We start from the raw sequence: 19,729 nt of genomic DNA on the forward strand, positions 1-19,729 counted from the left end.
AAGGAGCAGAGTTCAACCCCCGCAAGCACAACTAGGTGAATACAAATAGGTAAATACAAATAAACTCGTAAATGTTTTGCATAAACCATTTACAATCACTCTCATCAAATTCCTCATGATATTATCTCTCGAGAATGTTTCTCTCTGGACCATTTGGCACTGATATCGAAAATCTGAATTTTCAGATGGTGGGTATCAGGAGACTAAAGAACATTGGTACAGTTACCCCCCCGAAGCTTCAACCAGCCAGCTACATCACACACACACACACACACTTTGCCTAACTAATTTTGCCTCTTCCAGTATGCTACAAAGTATATATATATATTTATGTACCCTTTTCCTTAACCTGGTTTTACCGTGGTTACTGATCCTGGATCCCTGACCCTGGACTTTATGCCCTCGACCCTAACCGAAGATCACGACATCAAATTAAATATTTCCATAAATTATGTTTTCAATATAAATGTGTTCTAAATCGTGATTTTATCTCTCTCTTAATATTATCAGTTTAATCTCTTATATTTTCTCCTGTTATCACTTTATTCTGTGTACCTCGTTGTGTCTGGGAGCGGGGGCTTCGTCCGTCTCTTTCTCTCTGGTTCTGAAAGAATAATTAAAATTTCCCTCTTCTTGCAGCTCCAAATTAAACTTCCGAAACAGACAGAAAACGGGTCTCAGTGGCCGTCTCTGCCCCCTCTCCCTCTCTCCCTCCCTTCCTACCCTAAAACTCATATATCCTTGCTGCTATATCCCTCACCACCCCAGTCCTCCCCTAACCTACAGCCCCATTACTATCACCCATCTCCCTGCTGCCCCCCCCCTCCTTATTTTCCCTGCTGCTTCCGCGCACTCGCCCCATCCCTTATCCCCTGCTACTGCCCCATCACCCGTTATCTTGAGGTTATCTTGAGATGATTTCGGGGGCTTAGCGTTCCCGCGGCCCGGTCCTCGACCAGGCCTCCTTTTTTTACACACACCCTCCAGGAAGCAGCCCGTAGCAGCTGTCTAACTCCCAGGTACCTATTTACTGCTAGGTAACAGGGGCATCAGGGTGAAAGAAACATTTTTGCCCATTTGTTTCCGCCTCCACCGGGGATCGAACCCGGAATCTCAGGACTACGAATCCGAAACGCTGTCCACCCAGCTGTCAGGCGCCCACCCGTTCCCTTACTGCCTCTTCTCCCCATATGCCCCATGAACTTGCCTTCATAAACACATCTGTTGTTGCTCCAAACATACCAAGCCTACCTGATGGGTACCCATCACACTCGATACCACCCATATATGTCCCGTCCCTTCCCTCATCTTTCCCCCCCCCCTCTCCGGTTGGCTCAGTAAACAGTTAGGCTTATATCGAGTTTCACCCCCTTCCAGGTTGAATTACCGACCCTCTCCAGGATGTAACCCCGCAACAAACTGACTAACTCCCGGGTACCAATTTACTGCTCGGTGAACAGGCGTCTTAGGTGATAGGAAACGTGCTGAACCATTTACGTCCCGGCTGGAAGTCGAACCCGGATTTCCCGAATTTGAGTCGAGAACGAACCGATGAACCCCCATTGTACTGCCGGGACGTTGAACCGCGTCCCCTCGCGATGGTTAGGTGTAGGTGCAGAACCTGGAGTGGGGGTTGGGTGATTTTGGGGGGGGAGGGGGGGTGGGAATGGATGGGTAGGGGTGGGGGGGGGGTGGCATGTAGGGGGAAGGGGTGCATAGACGCCTCCTTGTCTCTACTGTTAATATACACTGAGATTCCCTACTAATAATCATTACATGTCCCGCATGAGGGCGATTAGTAGCGGGGAATATCATATTTTATCTAAGATTTATTTGTGAATCTAAAATATAATATTATAAACTCCTCTGGGTATCAGGAAATTGCCTCATCTTTTTCTTTTAGTATACACAGTGAGAGCTTTTATGTGTAGGAGGAAGCACCGACCTATTTTTCCTCGTGAACTTGTAAAAAAAAATATATATCAGTAATGATAATACTATTAAGTGGTGCTTTATCCTCAGCATTTTTGTACAGTCAATATTACCCAGAAACTATCAAAGTTGCACACGTCAACACTCGCGGGTTGCAGCAAGCAGCCTGCACGGTGCCACCAGCTGGCTCATAAACTTGCAAAGAAGAAAATCTATTTCTTGCGCTGCCCAATAAAATCGGAGCAGCAGCACCGTATCTTATTTTACGAGAGCCGGAGAGACCATTGCCACACGCTGACCTCAACGCTGTAAAACGCTAACAATCAACAGTTAAAAAATAATACGAGAAATAAATTCTTTTTATTGTCCTTGTTAACAATGTCATAATGCGAGGTTTACGATAGCCTCACCAACTCGGCGCAGCGCATTATAGGACCTTGAAGGTTTTTGTGATACGGCTTTGGGTATGTTCACACGACCGTACGGTTCGTAACGACGCGACCTGCCCTGCCATGCCCAGCTTGCCCTGGCCTAGCCTGTAATGCCCTGACCTGCCCTGGTATGTGCCCTTGTCCTGGCATAGCCCGTAATGCCTTGACTTGCCCTGGTATGTGCCCCTTGGCCTGGCCTAACCCGTAATGCCCTGAAATGCCCTGGTATGTGCCCCTTGCCCTGGACTAGCCGGTAATGCCCTGACCTGCCCTGCTATGTGCCTTTGCTCTTGCCCTGGCCTAACCCGTAATGCCCTAACATGCCCTGCCATGCCCTGGCCTAACCCGTAATGCCCTAACATGCCATGCCCTTGCCTTGGACTAACCCGTAATGCCCTAACATGCCCTGTCATGCCCCGACCTAACCCGTAATGCCCTGACCTGCCCTCTAGCTGCTCTGCCTGACCACTCCACATCCAAAGCCACTCGTGTTACATAGTACAGCATAACTTGACGTATTTTACGTGAGGTTACTAAAAGCCTTGGCACGCCCGCGGTGTTACAAATACCTACCACGCGGGTATCGTTCTCGCTTGTATCCTAAGCGAGAACGTATCCTAAGCAAGAACGTATCCTAAGCGAGCGCTTGTATCCTAAGCGTTTCTCACCCCTGGAGCAGGGGTGAGAAACCTACAGCCTTTCATGGTACTCAGGACGACTTTCCAAAGCATTTTAAATAAATGAAACTCGCTTTATATCGTCGTGTGTGACATAATTAAATGGATTCGGCGCATATGAGAACGTGTGTGTGGGGCTTATGAAACCTTCGATAGGTAAAAGTATGGATTCTGAATAAGTAATTATCAAGAGAAGGCGGATCCCTTGCACGGATTTCGAATAGGGAAAGGTCCCTGTCCCCCCCCCCCCGCCCTAAAGCGTATTAATTCTGTAGGACCACTTGTGGTTGTAGGTCTCAGGACTCGGGACTATCCCAGACCTATTTTGGGACCCAATATCTTCGCCGTCTGGGTCACAAATCTTCCTGGTCACGTTACTGTGGTCCCACACGACCTTCTCTGCTCCTTGGTCTTGTTTCCTGTATACATTTTATACAGCTACGCACTACAGGATCCACACTCCATCATAAACACTTACTGATATACAGTCATATATATACAGGAGTCCAAGCAAACACACTATTTAATCCACATGACGTGCGTAAACTATATGCGCTACAAGACAGAGAATAAAGTTTGTAAACTTCAAGGCTCACGAACAAATCCACAAGGGCCGTGACGAGGGTTCGAACCTACGTCCGAGAGGACCCCAGACGCTGCTTTAATCGTCTAGGATCGTTTGATGTTCATTCGATGCATAACTATTGTGATTTGTGTATGTAATTCAAGGCTCACGTAAAGATCACACACACACAACAAAACCACGCCAAAACGTGTACTACACGACGAATAGGCATATAGCTTTATGCGCTGCAAGCAGTTCATAAAGCTGACAGAACTATGAGACTTTTGCGTAAAGGTGATGTACACGTGAAGTGTTCTTCTCCTCGCCCAAAACATAATTTTTCGACAACTTTTGTTGTTATCACTATCGTAAAACTTTGCGTTTGGAAAGATAAAAAAGTCTTCTCTCATAATCTTTCTTTTTATTAGGGAAAAGTCTTTCCCTATTAAAAAAAACTTTTTAAAAATCTTAAAAAAAAAGAGATTATCAGTTCCATTTTCTATTTATTTTGCAAATCTGCTGTTTGTGGACGTTCTCCCTCCTGCTACTCCAGGAATATTACGGAACTAAGTAAGGAACACACGACAAAGCGTGTTCCGTACTTAGTTCTTTGCTAGAACTTCGTCTAGCAAGTTCTTTGCTAGTGGTGACTGGCACTTTAGGCGCCTCCCGTGCCCCACGAATTTAAGGCACAGCCAATGGGGGGCTACAAATATATATATATATATATATATATATATATATATATATATATATATATATATATATATATATATATATATATATATATATATATATATATATATATATATCAGAGATGTGCCAAGGTGAAGGCTAGATAGACACTGTTCTGGTATTTGGAACGTTCCTGGAATTATTAAACAGCTTTTTTTCTGTTTTTTTTTAATGAACACATGTTGAAGCAAGGTAGCCAATTGTGTATTTATGTGAGGAACCAAATTTATCGTGGATCAATGCTGCTCTTCTCCTTTTATTCGTAATAATTTCTGTTCTCCTTTTATTCTTCTCTGTTTATTTATCCTTTTCTTACTTAGTCATTAACAGCTTTACCATCGGTTCGTTGCAGTTTAACCACTTCATCATTCGGTTATTTTCTCTTTTCGTCACAATTTTATTTTCACCTTGCTATTCTTCCTTCTACTGTTCTCCCTTCGTTCATGTTTTGCTTTCTCTCCCCCTTGCACCGCTTCCTTCCATCTCCTGGTTCCTCTTCCTTCCTTCAATCTCCTGGCTCCTCTTCCTTCCTTCCATCTCCTGGCTCCTCTTCCTTCATTCCTTCCTTCTTCTGGCTCCTTTTCCTTCATTCCTTCCATCTCCTGGCTCCTCTACCTTCCTTATTTCCATCTCCTGGCTCCTCTACCTTTCTTATTTCCATCTCCTGGCTCCTCTTCCTTTCTTCCTTCCATCTCCTGGCTCCTCTACCTTCCTTCTTCTGGCTCCTCTTCCTTCCTTCCTCCCATCTCCTGGCTCCTCTTCCTTCCTTCCATCTCCTGGCTCCTCTTCCTTCCTTCCATCTCCTGGCTCCTCTTCCTTCCTTCCATCTCCTGGCTCCTCTTCATTCCTTCCTTCAGACTGGGCTCCTCCCGCTGGTCGGCCCAGCAACACTTCCCTTAATAAAAGCCAGGTATTGGCTCGGTAATTACCAGGGCGGAGCTTAAGAGCTCCTGGAGGTGTCCTCAACGATGAGCCCGGCGTGGGGCTCATGGGTCCTCTCCACCTCTGTGTACCAATGTGAACCTCTGTATACCTTTGTGTACTTCTGTGTATCTCTGTAAACTTCTGTGCACTTCTGTAAACCTATATAAACTTCTGTGTACCCCTGTAAACCTATATAAACCTCTGTGTACCCCTGTAAACGTCTGCGTATCCCTGTAAACTTATGTGTACCTATGTAAACCTCTGTGTACCTCTGTTACACCTCGGTGTAAACAGGCATCCTTTGCAAAGTATTAAAAATAATAATAATGACAATATTAGTATAACACTTACAGAAGGGATTTATTATGTAAACAAACATCAACACAGCTCAAGGAATGAGAAATCATGACAAAATAAGACAGATTGCGCATTTCCTTATTTATTATTTTTATTTATTTATTTATTTTCCTTATTTATTTAAATTACGTATTTCCTGGTCCGCTCTCTCCCCCAAGAAACACAAATCTTTTGACCCAATTTCCCCGCAGACGGCATAAATGCACTGACGTGGGAAGCAAGAAGGAACTGGGAGAGTGTTGAAATGAATGAGAGAGACGCTGGCATGAGTTTCGGCAAAGAACGAGAGGTCGGAATGGCGCCCAGAGACTCGTTGAGGCTTTCAAAGACTCGTTGCGCAGATTCCTGTCAATTTTCCTCTATGTCGACGTTTGTAGACGAATTAAATGCCCAATGAAATCACGGTAACATGATTTCATTGTGCATTTACTTCTCTCTCTCTCTCTCGATCTGACTTATAACTAACTCTCTGATCGCAGTCAAATGCTGTTAATGGCTCATCTTCACTACCTCTATAGAGTAGGGAAGATTAACAGTATAGATAATATCTCGAGGTTTTCCTATCGCAAGAATAAAGTACTTATTTTGCATGCTCAACATCTCCTCACAGTCAGTCACTAGAGACTCAGTGTTAAATTTTTGCTTCAGCAATGTTTTTGTGTGGTTCATTTAGAAGAAGTTTTTTGGGTTTTGACTTTTACTTGGCTTAGTATTACAATCTCCTATTTCATTTCTGCCTGTATAACTTCCTTTTAAACATTTCTTGTATAACGTATGTTGCAATTATAGTAATTTGCTGTCTAAGATGGTCGTCTTCGTTATTAATTTGCCTCAGCATTGTTTTTTCCTCAAATAGGAACCGTTTGTCTGATAGTTACCCATTTGTGGTCATTGTTATTTAGCATTACTAATCTGCGTAGAATATTATGTTTGTCCTTTAAAAAGCACGTGCCTTCAACCCTCACAATCACAGCATAGCGGAAATAGCAACTCTCAATATGTTAAAATTAAATCAAATATATTTCCTTCCCCCTTGTTGGTACTGTGATATAATGCTTATAAAAGCCATTTTCGATGAATTAAAATAATGCCTAATCCCCACATTCCCCGTTCTCTCTCTTTCCTGTTTTCTTTGTTCATAGAGACGCTAACTACACCTTGATGCCCGTGATATTCCAGCCCAAATATTCCTCCATTCTACCCCAATTACATGCCTGTCATTCCCTCCTACTAGATCTGTCCATATTGTTTCAGTATCCCCCCACCCCCAAGTTTTAAACTCTTGTTTGATATAACAGTTCAGACTTTCTCTCACACGAACTCCTCCTCCTCCTCCCACAAGTTCTCTCCGTATGGGAGAGATTGTATCCATTAACATATACAACTCAACCAGAGGGTCCTTGGAGCCTCTCTTCGTCAACAGTGTGGGAATAGTATTCAGAAATTTAAATAAACTTAAGGCTTGCATATGCAGTTTAATACTAAAAAATATTTAGAAATTCGAAGCCTAAGTGATGATAATAGAGTTACCAGATGTCAGCTGGACAATTTTGAAATTACGAAATAAAAAGTCAATAAAGATAAGAGAGATACGATTAGGAGGGAACTTATGGCAAAAAAAAAAAAATAAGTGCATGTTGCACAGAACAGCAAATAGGACACTGGGATTTATTTCCGGAATGGAAAGCACTAAGAAATCTTATATTATTCCTTAGCGTTGTCTTGTTATGTCCCATTTAGATTATGCAGTTCTGTTTTGGTCACGATAAGAATGGACATTAATTCAATTTAGGGTATACAGGGAAGAATGACAAGGTTAATCCCAGGAATTAGAACGAGATATAAGAAAATGTTAAATTTTTATTTTCTTGAAGGACTAAAAGCACCTTGAGGACAAGAGGACCTTGAGCACTGTATAACATAACGACGAACATGTGGCTGAGAATAAAATAAACTAGCAAAAGATACTCAAACTATTAACTGATGACAAAGCGATTAACGAGATGAACTCGAATGGAAATAATTACAATATTATGAAAGTAAGAGTTAAGAGTATATCGCATACATTCTACACTAATACATACAAGAATATTATTCTAACAGTAGAGTTAATATTTTGCTATACATGCTCTGCACTAAATAACTAACACTGACAGTCAAATTTGTTGCCCAGCATCCACTGGAAGATGATCTACAGCGACCAGGAGATGCCGGAGATGACACAATTCCCCCTGTCCCCTGCACGGGTCAAGGGACCAGAGGCAACTGAAGTGGATGCTGGATGTATGTCAAAGGTGCTCTTGGAGTTGAGTTTGGAATTGGAATTTCCAGTGGGGGGACCTAGAGGCTATACGCTCTGGACAGGTAATTACAGAGGTCCAGTGAAGGAAGGGGGGGGGGTGTGGGGGGGGAAGGACCACTGAAGTATGGGTAAAGGTTTTCTGACTAAGGGGAAGTCAGAGTATCGTGAGGGAGGGGGGTGGACACAGTTACTGTGAACTTACAGATATGTTTTTTCATCAAAACTCCACATTTAACACAGCATGTCAATGCTTCCACCTATATTGGGAGATCCTCTGTGCATCCACGTGTTCGTTAACTACACATGTCCACCTACCCATTCCACCCCAACCTTCAAATGTCCACCTACCTACTCCATTCCCCATTTCCACATGTCCAGCTATCTCTACTTCACCTCCACATAGCTCGACCCCTACCTTCACATGTCCACCAAACGCCTCCCTTCATTTCCTCGTTGCTATTGTTCCCTCTTTCTCATTACTCTTGTTTGTTTTCCATTAATCCTTCCCTCTGAAGTGTCTCTCTCCATCTCCCCTATTGTGTTATCTCTGCCTCCCGTATTGTCCGGCTGTATTTTTCATTCACTTCTATTTTATTTGAGTTGACTGCCTCTTTCCCTCTCCCTCTCTCCGCTCCTCTCTATCTCTCCTAAATCTATTTCCCCTCCCTCCCTCATTCTTTTCCTTTCCTATTGCCTTTCAGAAGTCCGTCAAATATATAATTTAGCCAAGGAGCAACAGTACAGCACGTGATTGTAATTTTAAACTTCGAGAAATTAGTGACCAGTGACTAGTGTTCACCAGGACGTTGGTTCAAAGCCTCGCTACCTGGAGCAAAATTCAAAGTAGCACGGGCTATGGCGAGCCCGTAGGGAAAGGCTTAAAAACCATTCGTTATCAGTACTACCACTGATGTCATTGCTTCTACTGATGTCACTGTTACCACTGGGGCCATTGTAACCATTGGTGTCAACACTACTACACAATGGTTTACTAACATATATTATCACTAAAGCTATAAGCTAATTGTTCTTCAATTCACGTCTAAAAATATAAGTTACGACGGTGAGGGTTACTCCTGGTGCAATGTAATTACATTAATCTGGTGAGTTCAGCCAGACTTACTCCCGTGTACACCAGGGTACGTGTGAAGCCTCTGGTTCTTCTGCTTCTGTGGTAATGTTTCTGGGAACAGTTGTGTTCTCGCTACTGATATCGGTGATTGTACCCTGGTAATGTCTGTGATTGTACCCACATTATCAACCCCTTTTATTTTCTTGCTAACTGATGCCCTAATTTTGAGGATTCAGATATGCTATTGTTTGCCATTCAATAGCTGGTGCTTTGGTGTTAAGGGGAAAACGGGAAATTATTAGTTATTCTCTTAAGGCATTCATTAACAGCCTTGGTTACTAAACATCCAATTCCACGTCTGCTCTTGGTACGTCAAGCACAGGTACGCATCAGGTGAAACCCCTTGATCCAATATGATTAGATACCGCTCGGAAGGGATTAGAGGAGAGGATCTGAGCCGAGATAGATGAGAACCGAGTCAATGAACGCTGCTCAACCACTTGGATCAGCAAAGGTTCGAACGACGCCGTTGTACCGACCATTGCAAGTCTAGCCTCGGTACGACCACCAAGGTTATCGAACGACCAGAGATTGGGTCGTGCTTTGGTGGTTTTCCGGGGCTTTACTGACTTGTGTTATTGACGTTAGTAAGAGGTTGGATTCTAGTAGACTTTATTAGTGATGTTTTTATGCTATTTTCTGATGGCATGTCCAGAATGATATAATATACCATAGTCAGTCTTGTTATAATGTAAATTACAAATTAGACCAAATCTAAATCATTATAACTTAAGCTTCCAAGACCTTATAAACTTGTCTTCCCCTCCTCGACCACCTTCTTCAAGTTTTCAAGTCTAATATCAAACTTTAGAGTAAAGCGAAGTTTACAACTTGCGAGGAGAACAGCTGAGGTGGTGTTGGTGGGAGCGGCTAAGGTGGTGGATGATAAGTTTACCAACACTCCTCCTGCCAGTGTCCTCAGCCATTCTGGAGGCTCTCACCCAGTTAAGGGTAGTTATCCCACAGCTGAGGTAGTTATCCCACAGCTGGGATAGTTATCTCGCAGCTGGGGTAGTTATCCCACAACTGGGGTAGTTATCCCACAGCTGGGGTAGTTATCCCACAGCTGGGGTAGTTATCCCCACAGCTGGGGTAGTCATCCCACAGCTGGGGTAGTTATCCCCACAGCTGAGATAGTTATCCCACAGCTGGGGTAGTTATCCCACAGCTGGGGTAGTTATCCCCCACAGCTGGGGTAGTTATCCCACAGCTGGGGTAGTTATCCCACAGCTGGGGGTAGTTATCCCACAGCTGGGGTAGTTATCCCACAGCTGGGGTAGTTATCCCCCACAGCTGGGGTAGTTATCCCACAGCTGGGGTAGTTATCCCACAGCTGGGGTAGTTATCACCTAACAAGGTGGAACACTTGTGTTCTTAGCCCATTTAAAGTGAAGATTGGTAGTGTTGTTGCTGTTGTTGTTGCATTCTTGAGTCAGCGTTAGCAATTTGCAACATGCCTGAGTGGGACGAATGAACTGTTGGTGTTTGCAGTGTGTGATGCACCCAATTGTGTGTGTGTCGAACACACATATACATATATATATATATATATATATATATATATATATATATATATATATGTGTGTGTGTGTGTGTGTGTGTGTGTGTGTGTGTGTGTGTGTACTCACCTAGTTGTGTCTGCAGGATCGAGCATTGACTCTTGGATCCCGCCTTTCGAGCATCGGTTGTTTACAGCAATGACTCCTGTCTCATTTCCCTATCATACCTGGTTTTAAAATTATGAATAGTATTTGCTTCCACAACCTGTTCCTGAAGTGTATTCCATTTCCCCACTACTCTCACGCTAAAAGAAAACTTCCTAACATCTCTGTGACTCATCTGAGTTTCAAGCTTCCATCCATGTCCTCTCGTTCTGTTACTATTCCGTGTGAACATTTCGTCTATGTGCACTCTGTCAATCCCTCTGAGTATCTTATACGTTCCTATCATGTCCTATAATGTGTGTGTGTGTGTGTGTGTGTGTGTGTGTGTGTGTGTGTGTGTGTGTGTGTGTGTGTGTGTGTGTGTGTGTGTGTGTGTGTGTGTGTGGCCTCTATTGTTTCTGCTTCCCACAGTTCCCAATTACTCTCCTGGGAAGAGGGATCCTCAGGATAAAGACGCCATTAACTGAAAACTGCACCAAGTTCTGTCTTGTCCATTGATTTGTCTTTCTAGGTAGAAAACAACGAGTAGTGTTCACTGCAGTGTGAGGATGTATTGTAATGTATTCCCGATATCAGATTTATTCGTTACACGTAAAATATTTGCATGGAATATACGTTAGCTTTGTGTGTGTGTGTATGAATACACCATTCTAGGTTTGGGTCACGCTCGTCCAAGCTGTGTTAAGTCACGCTCGTCCAAGCTGTATCAAGTCACGCTCGTCCAAGCTGTGTTAAGTCACGCTCGTCCAAGCTGTGTCACGTCACGCTCGTCCAAGCTGTGTCACGTCACGCTCGTCCAAGCTGTGTCACGTCATGCTCGTCCAAGCTGTGTAACGTCACGCTCGTCCAAGCTGTGTAACGTCACGTTCGTCTAAGCTGTGAGCAAAGAAACCGTCGTAATTTCTCCCCACCTTGTAATAAACAACAACATTGTCTGAAATATAACTGTTAATATCTAATATAATTGTATACATAGCTAGGCCTAGGGAAGCTTAGGTATACATAGCTAGGCCTAGGGAAGCTTAGGTATACATAGCTAGGCCTAGGGAAGCCTAGGTATACATAGCTAGGCCTAAGAAAGCTTAGGTATACATAGCTAGGACTAAGGAAGCTTAGATATACATAGCTAGGCCTAGGGAAGCTTAGGTATACATAGCTAGGCCTAGGGAAGCTTAGGTATACATAGCTAGGACTAAGGAAGCTTAGATATACATAGCTAGGCCTAGGGAAGCCTAGGTATACATAGCTAGGCCTAGGGAAGCTTAGGTATACATAGCTAGGACTAAGGAAGCTTAGATATACATAGCTAGGCTTAGGGAAGCTTGGGTGACTTGATTCGGTTAGCAATTATTTGTTTTGATAGAACACAGGTGAAGTTTTGAAAGTGGCGCGTTTCGAGCATAAAATGGCTGAATGTACCTTTTGGGTCGAAGGTCTCTTGGTCGAGGCTAACTTGGGGATTGGGGGATGGGGGATTTGGGTGAGTATTGGGGTGGGGGGATGGGGTGTAAATTGAGCAGTTAACGAGCACATGTTAAATTTTTTATTAATGGTTACACGAAACACAACTGATTTGATTTGAACTTTCTTGGAAAAAGTGCTTAATTTAGTATGTTGGCAGCGCACTTTTCACCAGCGAAGTCTAAATGCAAATAATTGTCAAAAGAACCAAAATATCTAACCCAACTTAATCTAATGTAACATAAGCAAACCTAATGTAATCTAACATAACTTAAACTTGATTATATAGTAGTGAAGTTTCGTCCAAGTTCAACTTCCCTCATGGTAGGACAGTCCGGAGAGGTAATGGAATTGGGTCAAGATGTACGCTCTTGTTCACTGTTATTTGACTCAACACATTTTTGCAGTCAGGTACAAATGAAGGAACTGATCACATTCATACTGGCCAAGATTACTCTCCTGTATCGAACCCTAAATCCTACGGAATTACTTTCCATGGTGGCTTGGAAATGCGGCGTCTCTTTCGTTGTTTGTGTATGTCTAAATTTACCCGCCGGCTCGCAAAGCCATCCGGCTCTTTCTGTTCTTCTCAGAAGTAAACACTCCTTGCTCCTTGATATGCTTCCTCGCACCGCCTTACCTATATTCCCATCAGCTGCTTGTCTCCACAACAGCTAATAACCTCGTTCTCAATCTTAAGCTTCGATAGCCAGTCTCTGGCCTCCACATCTTTAATCTCCAGCAACCTCATTCTCTGGAATCATCAGTCTGCACCATCTTCATCCACAGTCAACATCGTTCCTCTCTCCAAAGCTGTCTTCATTAACTTTAATCCCCCGCCGCCCAGCTCTGCATCATTCTCGTAACTCACAGTTTCATCATCCCTTCCACTGGCGCTGCGTCTGTATCATACTGAGAATAATCCATCCACTGCTTCTCTTTGCAATTTTACCGAAGTCACGCTTTAGGTTCTCTATCAAAGACGGGTAATGAAACCTGGTAAGTCTAATCCCAAGAGTTTTATAAATGTCTATGGAGATATAATGTATATTTATATATATTAAAGTCTTCACCTTTCCTCCCAGCTGGAATAAGGCAAGCCTCGGTCGTCTTTCTCCATCGCCAGACTTTCTGGGAACCGAGCTGGGGTTCGAACAGGCCAACTTTGACTAAATTATTACCCGAAGGAGACCGGCGGATATATATATTATATATATATATATATATATATATATATATATATATATATATATATATATATATATATATATATATATATATATATATATATATATATATATATATATATATATATATATATATATATGACAATGTCAGACCACGGAGGAAAAATGAAACAGGAATTTCCTGTATATTATATGTATATTAATACATCTTCAGAAGGAGTGACTCCTTCTGAAGATGTATTAATATACGAAAGTACTTAAGGAAATTCCTGTTTCATTTTTCCTCCGTGGTCTGACATTGTCACATTTTTAATCACGTGTTTATTTTCGTGATACACACACACACACACACACACACACACACACACACACACACACACACACACACACACACACACATATATATATATATATATATATATATATATATATATATATATATATATATATATATATATATATATATATATATATATATATATGGTCTGTGGTCGCCAGGAGATGACCTCCACGTGCTGGTAAGGTCACGGGATATTTTAAAGGGAGCATCTTGACCTGTAATGACATCACACGGTCTCGTGAGAGCGTGGGAAGACTATCCACAACTGCCCGGCAGGTTTAACTATTATCGACTTAACTAATCCAACCAAAAGTCAATCCCCTTACCCACACATTTTACGAATACATAAGTTTCCTTAATTCACATGCGAGTAATTGTATTTTATCTGTTCCGATACAGCTGTATCATGGCGTTTTACATCATGCGAGAGTTGTTTAGGATAGGTATTCAGATGCATTAAACGATTAAAATGTATTAGTTAAAATTGAGGCCTTACAATGGGATCGAACCCCGCATCCCAGGCGTACTCTGGTAGTGCATGTGCCCGAAGACTCCAGGAATGTGAGTTCGACTCCATCATATGAGCTTGATATTGCTTTCAGAGAGATTCATCGCGTTCGTGTCTTTGTGCCGTCAAAATGTATTCCACAGAAGACGTTTTGTTTTTCAAGCAGATCCTCGTTCCCTGAAATCCATTTTATTTATCCCAGGCAGTAGCGAAGTGGTTATGTGGAAAGTAATGAATATGTAGTAAAGGAGGAAAGCAGCTTCCTCCTCCTCCTCCTCCTGGGGGCATTCAAAGGCCCAGCGTATCACGTTCCCGAGACAATTAACTTGGCCCAATACACCTGCCACAATACCCATTAACTACGGACGATATATCGGAGTGGCTATATCTATAGATTTTGGCGTTCCTCAGCACCACTGTGATTGGCAGTATCGGGGCAATTGCTATAGTGTTATCGTGTTTGGTCAAAGTCATTTACGAATTACCGAATGTTACATGCTTATTGTCAACGATATATTTTTGGGCATTTATTTAAAAGCTCTGATCGTGTTGAAGCGTTTGATTTGCCTTCGTAAAATGACAATTTCAAACCAGAAAGTAATTTGATTTTTCTTCAAATAATGACACAAACAAATAAGCAACGAATTACATATATTAATCATTATTCATATTATTCATCCAGCTTTATTTCATAGAATCCTTGATGATGGCAGCCGACTATGCTTGAATGTTAACTTTGGTGTTTGTTGGTTTTCATTTTGTAGTTGTGAGTTAGTCTCTCCCATGCATTCCTTCTGTCTGTTTGTCTCTCTTTAAACAATTAAATACAAGGACCTGACAGTTTAATCTTCTTCAGCCTACAGTAGAGATATGTGTTACGCGTTGCCTTAAAACAACCCGGTTTTGAGTTTAGGAAAAGCTCAGTATACGAGCTTGACTGACGAAGAGCATCAATCACATATATCATGTTTTTTTTTTGCATACAGGAAGAACTTCTGCATACAAAACAACTGGCAACTTCTGACTTCTGTTAGCAGGCTAAGAGCTCCCCATTCCTTTAGCTCATGGCAGTTACCCACTTACTCAGTTACTCAGCCTTACCCAATTGTTTTCCCTGGAACTCGACCCGCTAATCGGATAACAACCCGGTACCCAATTACTGCTGGATGAACGGAGGCGAATAGTTAGGGATAAACGGGCCAGACAATCCTCCCTGGCCAGGACTCGAACCCTAGACGCATCACTCGCGAGTCGCGGGGCGAGGGTGTTACCACAATTCTATCGATCTAACGCATGTCGCTGAACGATGCGTTTCGTTTAAGTTCTCTTTACCGTCTACGAAAGCAGGAAAAAAACGTGGATACAGAGCTGTTGTTGTTTTAGATTCAGCTACACAGAACAAAAATTCCAAGTAGCATGGGCTATGGCGAGCCCGTAGTGGATTTACCGGGTACATGAGCGGGGCTGTAACTCAATGGGCTACAGTGCTGCAAGGGTTGCCTTACATACACCAAGTAGGATAAGGTTAAGGCTGGGGGGCAGTGGGTGAGGTATAAGGTGCAATTTCTGTCTTACCTTCGATGATGGTAGAGTCAACTAACTAGTTTAATAAATCACGCTGGTCCTTTGAATACCCCCAAGATGATGTTGTTTTCCGCCTGTCGACATGTTCATTAATTCTCACTCCGTCTATAACCACTTCGCTACTGCCAGGGATAAATAAAATTGATTTAAGCTATGCAGGCGATGAGTCACAATAACGTGGCTGAAGAATGTTGAAAAAAAAGAAAAAAAAAAGTTGAAAAATGACGGACCGAAACGTCGTCGTCCCTTCACCTTCTAATGTGTGGTCTGGTCAACATGATTTAAGCTAGTTGTTGATAGTCGGGAGGAGATTGTTTAATATGTAATATTCCTCCGCTATGTTTAATCTTTCACTGTCATTGTGTTTGTCGATTATTTCGGGGTTGTATGTAAAGATATCTCTGGCGAGGTTGCGTGTAGAAGCTATATGTGATATTTGACAGAACCGCGTTGTTAGTGCACTGTTAGGTGTCCTGAAAGATATGGTGTTGTCTTGCCAATATATTGTGATCATTGGGGGGGTTGATAGTCCCCGATTAAGCAGGTAAAACCATAGCCGAAATTAGTCTCTTTGAAGGTGTTTCGCCTGAAGGTGTCGGGGGAGTTCTTCATGAGGAAGTTTGCGTTTTCTTGGCTCTTAAAGCAAGTGATTTCTAACGTTTCTGTCAATGGTTTCTCTCAGGACTCTTTCCTCCTCCTTGTGGGGCCACTGAAAAGAAGTCCTAGTAAAAGAGTTTAACAGATGGAACGAATTCTGAAGTTTTGACCTCTATGTGACGGTCAAAACAATAAATGAGCTCGTTGACATAACCGTTAAGCATTCGTTGTTGACAACGACCCGCCTCACTTTACTGATGTCCCCGTCAGTCACAGGGTAGCACGACGTAACAATCAGAGTGGGAGGACACAACAATCAGAGTGAGAGGACACAACAATCAGAGTTTGCAGGACGCAACAATCACAGTGTGCAACATCGTAGCAACAAACACTTCACGGAACGCCACAACGCAGCAAGTAGAACAAGCAACAACGGGAAGGTGCTTGCCCCGGTTCACATACCAGGTCTGGAGAGAGAGAGAGGAAGAGCGCAAGGAAGCTCTGCCAGGCGTCACAACACAATCAGGAAGAGAATTACTGACGGAGATGTGCCGGCCTCATTCACTAATGAAGGCTGGTTTTGCATAACTTGAAGTTTAATTCAGTTATGCAGCATGTGGGGGGCGAGAGACGTTTTGCAACATGTGGATTTGGGGGAGATAAGGGTAGGAATATGTGGTGGATCGAGAGATAAGGGCTGCTTTATGTGGGGTGAAGATATAAGATTTGCAACATACCGGTGGATAGGTAAGGTTGCAACATGTATGGGTGGATAGATACGAGTCGAACATATTGAGTAGATACGATAGATACGAACATATTGAGTGGATACATAAGTGTTGCAACGTGGAGAAAGAATATTTTGCAACGTGAAGAAAAGAAGTTTCAAGTTTGCACCGTATCTGTGTGGAAAAGAGGGCTTAGACGTTTAGCAACAAGTGGGCCGAGGGGAGAGTAGTTTGCAAGAGTTGTTAACAAACATCAGTTATGACAGTGAAGAGAAGCAAAGTTAAGTTGCTGAACTGATGGAGACGTCTGACTTCATCCATACTTAATTAGATTGATATGAAGATATATAGAGAGTGATCAACATGGAAAGTGATATAATATGACAAAGACCTACTTAATCGAAGTTACAGTTTAAAATATAAGTGAAATTCTAAGTGAAATTATTCAGACTATATCCCTATTTAATTGTTGAGAAAACTCCTTTGTGTACTTCAAAATATTAGTGAATATCCTTATGTACATTACAATATTAGTGAATACCCATAAGTACTTCAAAATATTAGTGAACACCCTTATATGTACTTCATATCATTACTGAACACGGTTATACATACTTCAAAATTTTACTGAACACCCCTTATATATACTTCAAAATATGTGTGTTTAGCCTTTCGTACTTGAAAAATTTCAGAATACAACCGCATATACTTCAAAACATTTGTGTAAACGCTTTTGTCTTTAAAATGCAATTTAATAACTGAACCCTTATAGTGTATAATGTTCCCTTATGTACATCAGTATATTATATTAATGAATGCCCTTATGTACTTTCAAATATTAGTGTAACTAAAAATATTAAAAAGGTACTACATTATGTACCTTAAAATATTAATGTATACGCTTATGTACTTCAAAAATTGGTGTACATGCTAACGTGTACTTTAAAATATTAATATACACTCCTATGCACTTCGGAATATTGAAATATAAAGTGTAATCCTATGCACTTCGAAATATTGAAATATGAAGTATAATCCTATGCACTTCAAAATTATACACCTACCACGTTCGCAAAAATCCATAAGACAATCTTTTTCCATAAGGCGATATCTGGTAACCTGCCAAAAAAAATTATCATGCCTCAATTGCATCATCAATTTTACGACATTGTTTACACATCATGAGAGAAGTAATGACCGCGCCTGGTCAGCACCGCACAAATATTTGCAACCACTAATAAAGAGGGGTAAAGCGCTTCGTTATACTCGTGGAGGCGAGTTTATGTCTCTTGAGAGTAAATGGGTGAAAGTAAATATAATAATGTAGTGGGCTATTTTCATATCTAGAAAAACAGCTGAAAATATATAACATGCGACTGCTAACTTTGTATTAAACACCGAGAGGTGTACCCCATCCAGGTTGAGAATAATTTTGTATACTATTTTTGTATACTGAAGTATACTTGCTGGTTGGTCTGTATAAGGCTTTAATAACCCTCCAGAGGTTGTTAAGCCTGAAGCCTAACACCAAACCCAGTTTAATTAATTATATTTTAATATTTTTGTAGGGATAATACAGTCAACAGTATTAAGTTAGTGCTGGTGGACTATCTGCATACTACGTTTCTTGGTGAGGTATTACTTGTTGATTCGAAATGATGTTAGATTGATGAGTTTAATAGCCAGTGTTTGGGGCATGTCTACGTTGAGAGAACAATTTGGTTTCACTGTAATTTCTCCGATGATACTAGATTAATTTCTTGAAGCGCTAGACTCAAGACACTTTCATTGTATCACTTGGTGGAATTATAGCCACCAAAATATGTATTATAACATATTTACTCTCTACTAAAAACAAGCAATATTTTCACCCATTGGACACCTTCAATATCAATCTGACAAACAACTTTTTATGAATAACTAAAAATCGAATAATCATAAATTCAATGTTTTAATTTCCTTGCGTAATCAATACAAGTAACCTTTTGACAAATGTAATATAAAAATTCCCAATAATTGTTTTAAAATGTAAATTATAATTTTAAAATGTTGGAAATTATTATTTGCACCGAATGTAAAGTTGAAAATATTTAGAATGACGTAAGATGGTTCATGGGGAACTCTGAGGGTAAAGCTTACTAATATGAGTCACAAGTCTTATACTTCTGCATACACACGAATAAAAAAATAAAATAGTGGAGAAAGAGAGGAACGAAGCCACTTCTCTCGACATTACGGAACATGTACTCAAGTTTCTTTTTTGCTTGTATTCACCAAGATGAGGAAATTTACTCAGTTTAGTGAGACTAAGCCACTCGACTATTAATTTGCTTGTAGCAGGAGAAAATATCTGCGGTTTACTGGCGCGGAATTTTGCAGCAGCAGCAGCTTCTCTACACCACTGGCAGGAGGACCCCAGCTTGGAATTTAGCACAGCCGTATACCTTGTCCTGGAGTGCAGCCACTCTCCGACATGGGGAGGAAGGTAAACTTTCATGTTGTCCGGAATACCGCAGGTAAACCGCTATACATGGGGTCCTGTAGCGCAGTACTCGACTCATGGTGTTGACCCGGGTTCAATTCCCCCCCCCCCCCCAGGGGTAGA

This window comes from Procambarus clarkii, chromosome 39 (assembly GCF_040958095.1).
Source record: "Procambarus clarkii isolate CNS0578487 chromosome 39, FALCON_Pclarkii_2.0, whole genome shotgun sequence".
Lineage (NCBI taxonomy): Eukaryota > Metazoa > Arthropoda > Malacostraca > Decapoda > Cambaridae > Procambarus > Procambarus clarkii.